General features: G+C 32.3%; 1 long non-coding RNA gene across 3 annotated transcripts; it reads right to left on the minus strand.

The window, feature by feature from the left end:
* Positions 1 to 3,555: 3,555 nt before the first annotated feature.
* LOC139891441 (uncharacterized) lies at positions 3,556 to 6,509 on the minus strand. Of its 3 annotated transcripts, none has more exons than XR_011773654.1 (5): positions 6,363 to 6,509; positions 4,521 to 4,609; positions 4,344 to 4,408; positions 4,108 to 4,242; positions 3,556 to 3,796 (listed from the first exon to the last, which is right to left on the minus strand). It is a non-coding gene; the product is annotated as an uncharacterized lncRNA (long non-coding RNA). The 3 variants fall into 3 exon arrangements; XR_011773655.1 differs by adding an exon at positions 4,777 to 4,929 and having other exon boundaries at positions 3,556 to 4,242; XR_011773653.1 differs by having other exon boundaries at positions 3,556 to 4,242.
* Positions 6,510 to 7,099: the final 590 nt, after the last annotated feature.

Consider the following 7,099-nt stretch of genomic DNA (forward strand, 5'->3'; position numbering starts at 1 on the left):
ATAGGTCGTTACAAATCATAGTTTCAAAAGTAATAATGTTTATGAATGCAAAATAAACGTTCATGCGGTGACATCTCTAAAGCAGCGGGTGTCTACAGCAAGACTAGTACACAGCGGAAGCAACCTTAAGCACCTGAGAAAAACATGCTTAAAAACGTCAACACAAAGGTTGGTGAGCTATAGTTTAAGTATAACAGTATGTAAGGTAGGCCACGAGATTTCAGTGCTTCAACAAGCGTTTCAAAATAGTATGTGTTTAACCGTGGGCACTTGGTAACTAACTTAACGTTTATAACCCCCTGAAAGTACACTTGGCAAGTGCGTATGTTTACGAAGTATTAAACACCCGTTAAATGCTAGCGCTACTAGCCCGAGTGGGGATGTCAAACCCTATGGATCCATATCTAAGATTCACGTTCACCGGTTCAAAAACCAATGACTAAACGTTACCGAGCTAAAGGGAATGTTTATGCCGTTGTATAACTCACACATATATAAAGTTTAAGTACTCGTGCCTAGTATGTAAAACGTAAAATGCGCATGTATTCTCAGTTCCCAAAATAGTTAAAGTAAAAAGGGATGCTATAACTCACAGTGATAAAGTAGTGGTAAAGTCAGTCGGGAAATAAGCAAGTACGTAGGTCCGGAAAGTCCTCAACCTAAGTCAAATAGTACTAAGTCAGTAAATCGTCCCAATAGGTTTAAAAGTATGTAAATAAGGTCTTAAAGGTCATCATCATTCATCATCAAACAAAGGTGTAAAGTAAGTTTCGTTCATGAAAAGAGTTTAAAACAAAGGCTGACTTCGGTCAGTCACCACGGGCTCTATACCTACTAAAATAAGGTGAGACCAGTGGCCATAGCTCCGTATATGAGTCCTTTAGTTGTGGCAAAAATTCCAGAAGCAAACTCGTCTTCGTTTGACCGTGGCGACGGTCTAAGTGCGAGTAGGTCAGAATTTTTAACACAACGTTAAAAGGACATAGTGACGTTCGGAGGACCATAGATCCTAAACTGTAACTCGGATTAAGACGAGTCCTAAATGAAAAGTTATCTACTCGAACAGAGCTAACTGAAAATCATCTTTACAGTAGCCCAGGTCATACTGATCAGACCCAGAAACAGTAAAACAGTAGGTTTCAGTGGGTTTCTTGGTACTCGATGCTTATCACGGTTCTCATCCTTGATGCATATAGCTTCAAGTGTACAACTCGTTGATGTGTTTGCATCATCTTAACCAAGGTTTCACCATCATAACACTTGTGTAAGTCTAAGACATGTAGCACAACTCACTTAAGTGTTGCAAGTGTTTTGATGAACCAAAGTTACATCAAAGTCTTAGATTTAACACATACATGAAATATAAAAGTAATATTGAACTACAAACTTAAAAGTAAACTAACTAATCAAGATCTTAAGATGTAGAACATAGTTCTTAGTTAGATCTTGAAGATCCAAGACCCAAAAGTCTAGATCTAAAGTGATCAAGTTAAATCTAACACAAGTGTATGAAGTTATAACTAAAAAGTTATACTTCCATGTTCTTGAACTTTTAAAGTTAACTTTAGTTCAAGAAAAATGAGATCAAAGTTAACTAGTAACACTTGACCAACAACAACATGATTCATGAATTTAAAAAGTGCAAGAATGAAGTAATAAACTAAATAAACAAGTAACTAGTTCATTGTTGTTCATACTTTAAAGATTCAAGCCAAAGTCTTGATCTTTAAGAAAAGTAAACTTTAAGTTTACTAACATGAGTTACAAGTATGATTTTTACAACACATGAACTTTAATCTCTTAAACCTTTAAAGGTAGAACCATAAACTAGTAAGTCTAGATTCTTGTGTGTTCTTGTAAATACAAGATAAAATGAAGAATCAAACTAAAGAGTTTGATTCTTGAATACTAGTAAGTAATAACTAAAATAACAAGTAAGCAAGCTACAACAAAGAACAAGTAATAAATTAACAACAAAAGAATGATGATGAGAGGTGTATGCCACGGTTTTGCAAAGAAGAAAAGAAGAGAGAAAACTAGTTCAAGTTACTTACAAGTTTGAGAGAATATGAGAGAAAAAGAAGTAAGTTTGATGTGTGTGTGTAAAGTGAAATGGAACTAGTGAAGAATGCAAGTAATAAGTGATACAAAAAAATGAAACAAAAACCCTCTCTTGCTCCATGTAGGCCGACGGTATTGGGATCAAAAGGGGGAAGGAAAGAGTCCATAAGGTTCATGCATGTAAAGGTTCAAAAAGATGGTTATTAGATGTATTTTCATGGGGATAAGATGTAAGTATATTGTAACTAGTCTTCCATGCACTTAACCATCTAGTTCCATCTTAAGAGTAATACTTGCATTTATAAAGTGGGCTTATTAATCCATTTAATGTGTAGGGTGGACTCTTAAGTCCATTAACACTAATAAAAGCCCAAGTTCCATTAGTTAACAAATAAATCCAATATAAGCCCAAGTAATTAACTAATAACCTTAATTAATTAAAATGATTAATAAGACTTAATCATGAATGTAAATAATACTCGAAAATATTATTCGTGAAATGTACGTGTGTCACAAAGACGTTTCGTGCATTTAAACGTCAATCATGGTAACAAGTAAATGTATAACAATACATTCATTAAATCACAAGTATTAATAATAAATATTAATAAGTAAACGTTGAAAAATCCAGGGTCGTTACAGCCCACCCATCTCCACTGTTAGCGGCGGCACTTCTCTGGCGGCACCTTCTCCGGCAGCGGCGACGGCACCTCTAACCCACTAAATTGGTACATCTTTGTACATGGATATAGTTGTTGTAAAAATCCATGTTTAACCATCACTTTTAAGATCTGAATAATCAATATATTTTGTTTGGATTTGAAATCAATTTTGAGTTTTTGACTCACCGATCAAAAAGATGAATGTTCTTTGACTTTGGGATTTTGATGACTACCCACTTCTTCAGCTGATATTTGACAACATTAATGAGTGAAATTAGGTGAAAATATTATTTATGCATCAAATTAAAAAGTAATTCCTGTATAAATGTATTAATTTAATTTAATTTAATAATGATAATAAAAAGGAAAGTTCATGACTATAAATAAATGCGTTTATATACGTTATACGAAGTTTTGATATTAGCTGTATACTATTTGTATATATTGATATCCGAATCTTTTTGATGGTTTGATTACTTACAAAAATATCATAACTAGCAGACATAAAAACAAATAGTTTTCAATGATTAGCATGCAGACGTTCAAATCACATCTTCTCTACAGATGTGGTTCATAGATCTTCAGATAAAAATATCTTAAAAAATAATCAGCACCTAAGTCATTTTATCATTTTTTTTAAATAATTTAATTTAATTTAACTAGCTTAAGACCCGCGGATTCGCGAGTTTCGTCAATAAAATTTCTATATATGATAAATTATGTGTTAAATCATGTAAAAATTCACCACCAATTATGTGATAAACAAATGAAGACAAAGAATGTAGTTAAACAACATATTAGATATAAACTAACTATAATGCAAATATTAAATATAAGTTCAACTGGGTAAAAATAATATATTTGCAACACCAAGTTGGATATATCGGTGTACTATTGTTTTATGATAATAGATTATTAATTTGTAGTTAAGTACGTTTGTGATGACTTTCCCATAGATTATTCAATGCAACAAAGCGTTTGAAGTAGTCATTTAGTGTCAACTCTGAAGCAACTTGTTTTTACTTTCAATATCCTCGCAGATCCGTTAAACTCTTTTGACCCACTTTATGAGCCTACATAACAAACATAACCAAATTTAGCATTTGACTATTTCATTAGAATCGATCATATTATCAATATAAAGTCTATTTATTGGTTTACCCATTACATTAAGTCTACTAAAATTGTAAATTTTCCTATTAAAGTTAACATGCACCTTGCAAAGTTTCTCATGGCACACTCATCACCTTTATATAAACATGGAGTGTTTTAAGGCAACCTAACTGACATTACCAAATTTAAATGTTCTAACTCGTTACCCAATTCATTCAACCCACCCATTTTGCCATCTATCAAGTATATAAATATAGATAATCAAGATTACCTTCACAAGCAGAATAATACTCAGCAAATGGAGTGTTCGGGATTGAAGACCGCTTACCAACATGTATATCGTATTATATCATACCCTTTGTCATTTTCGTTCTTCCTCTATTTCTTGCTTTAATATTTTATAGTCCTTAAGAATAGATAGAAGTTGGTGATGCTCAATTCAGTAAACTATAATTTTGGAATTAACTTAAATTTAATTAAAGTAGTTAAAGAAAATAAGTAGTTTACCCCATCATAAGTAATTTCAACACTTATTTTATTCTCCCATGCAACTCTTGTTACAACTAAAGCATCTACCATTCATGTTTTAAGATTTCACATTAAAATTTGTTAAAATTTATTAAAAAGGAGCAGAATTTACAAAGTTTTTCAGTTTCTAAGATGAATAGTAAGTGCAACAATTACTTGGAAGTTTATTAACCAAAAGCATGGGCTATTTCAGCACGCTTTAGTGTAAGATGAGAACCTCTTCCAACATTATATCGATTATCATCCTACACAAAAAGATTGACATTATAGAGCTATAAAAGAAATACAGATGTTGCAAAATAGGCGGGTCAAGAATGCGCAGTAACAGGTAAAGATTCAATTTTAACCCGTATGACGTGACCCATTTATATAAACATATAAGAAAAAAAAAAATCAAGCAAAGTAGACTAACACGGTTATACTCCTCAAGCCAACATTATTCTTCGCAAGCACCAATCCATTTCTCGACCCTTTCAAGTATATCTTTCCGACTAAAAGCTTTTTCTTTAACTTGTTCAATTAGTATCTCAATTTGTTCTAAAATACTACCAGCATTCATCAACTCCTTCATTTTTATAATAACCGTAAAACACGAAATCATGCAATATAATGTCAAATACTATTTGACTCAAGATATTATATATATATATAATATATAATCACATTAATATGAAGACAAAATATAAAGATGGTAACTAAACCTAAGAATTAAAAACTCTCAGGAACAACTAAACCTACTGTAGACTCTTATAAAGATGCTATAAAACTCCATTAACAATTATAACGATGCTATAAAACTCTATTAACAATATAGTCTGATATTGTAAAATAGATGCTGACATAAAGTAGGTTCCATTACTATGCAATTTGGCCTTTATATGAACTTGTAACTTCGCAGATTACATGAAGAGAATACAAGTATCCTTTAAATTTAATTTTGAAGAGGCAATAATAATAATGACCTGTTATGGTTCATGGGCATCAGTCTCCATGGGTGGGTTGTTAGTTACCTTTACATTCTCAAGTCATTGCAATTGACCAGCAAGACAAACTAATAACATTTGAGGAATATACATTAGTTTCTTACTTCTTTTGCATCTAAAAACGTTAAAAGTTATAGAAAAGTCTATAATGCAACTAAGTAGCTGACAGAGAGATAAGTTACGCAACCTCATCATCCTAAAACCCATACTGAAGCTATCTCAAATTCTTATAGCATGGCAACCTTAAACCTATGAGACTCGAATATCCATCACCTATACATAACCATATCTCCAAACTCATGTGTATCGATTAATACATAGTGCAAATACCAGTCCTCAGAATCTCCTACAAACTAAACTAATTACATAAATCATGAACCATTGAAAACACCAATTTAACTAAATAGATACACCAAGATAAATGTCGCTGATAAATTACTAACCCCTTTTTTTGCTTATGTAGCATTAACCATTTCAACATCTGCATCCTGCCCGTACATGATCAAAAGCCAACGCATATAGCTAAGACATACACGCCAACATACATAAACAGATGTAAAAATAAAGGGACTCAGCCTATATGTATGATGATAATTTTAAATATATATGCCATCATACATAATCTGTATGCAGAACCCACCCATCAGTGGTATTTCTTTATTCAGAACCCATCATTTGTGCTCTTTCTTTATGCAGAACACATAACCAATCTACATATTTATATTAATTAACCTATGATTTTATCATTAGTGTTCATCAAATCGTCCTAATTCTAAACTTTTAGCAATTATCTGAGTTCATTAATATCGTCATCATTAAGAATTAATAAAGAAAATAAATGCGAAAAAAGTACAAAAAATGGATGAAAAGAAGTAACAAATGAACTGATTCTCAATTCCAAACTGAAGAATATGCATTATTAATTCAATCACATGGTTGATAGTTGTATAAAACTACAACTGCACATAAATATTTGTAGGAGTAACACAAAATGAGAATTAACTAACGATGGTACCTTGAATCATTCTATGAGTCGTGACACAAGTTCAAAACCCTAATCGTCTTTTCACGATATGTAATTGTATATGAATCGATTGATGTAACGGGTTGCAGAGTATCATCTGATTGGACTTTTAATAATAAACCCTAATCGCCTTTTCTCCATAGAACAAACGCATGTTTCACTAAGATTTTAAATAACAAAACCCCAATCGCCTTTTTCTCTATTGATACATTTTAACTCGATTACTGCGCTTAATTTGTGAAGATGATGCATGTTTAAGGCAGCGATTTTTGAGAGGTAGCCCTAATGGGTGTGTTGAGCGAGTAACGGATAGATGTGATTATGTTCAGAGGCCGCGTCTAATTTAAGGGTAGGATTGGAACATGTTAGTTTGCCTTGACTTATTGAGTTATAATTATATTAATGGTGTAGATTAAAGGGTAGTGATTGTCATTTGATTGATCTAATGGTTGTAATTAGAAGTTGAGTTTTAAGATATCTCAATTAACACTTTCTGTATAGTATAGATATAGATTTTCTCTTTTTTCTTCTTTTAAACACTTTTTCTTCTTTCTCTTTGCAGATCCTCATTTCATGTCTCCCCATTTCATCTTTCCTCGTCTCCTTCACCATTACCAAAATTAGAATCAAAGGCACTGTTTATGAATCAAATATTCAAACACCACCACCATGGTTGCCACCATCTTCAACCACAACTTTTGTTGCCGCCTTCTTCAACCACCACCACC

The sequence above is a fragment of the Rutidosis leptorrhynchoides genome, chromosome 2, assembly GCF_046630445.1.
Source record: "Rutidosis leptorrhynchoides isolate AG116_Rl617_1_P2 chromosome 2, CSIRO_AGI_Rlap_v1, whole genome shotgun sequence".
In the NCBI taxonomy this organism is placed as follows: domain Eukaryota; kingdom Viridiplantae; phylum Streptophyta; class Magnoliopsida; order Asterales; family Asteraceae; genus Rutidosis; species Rutidosis leptorrhynchoides.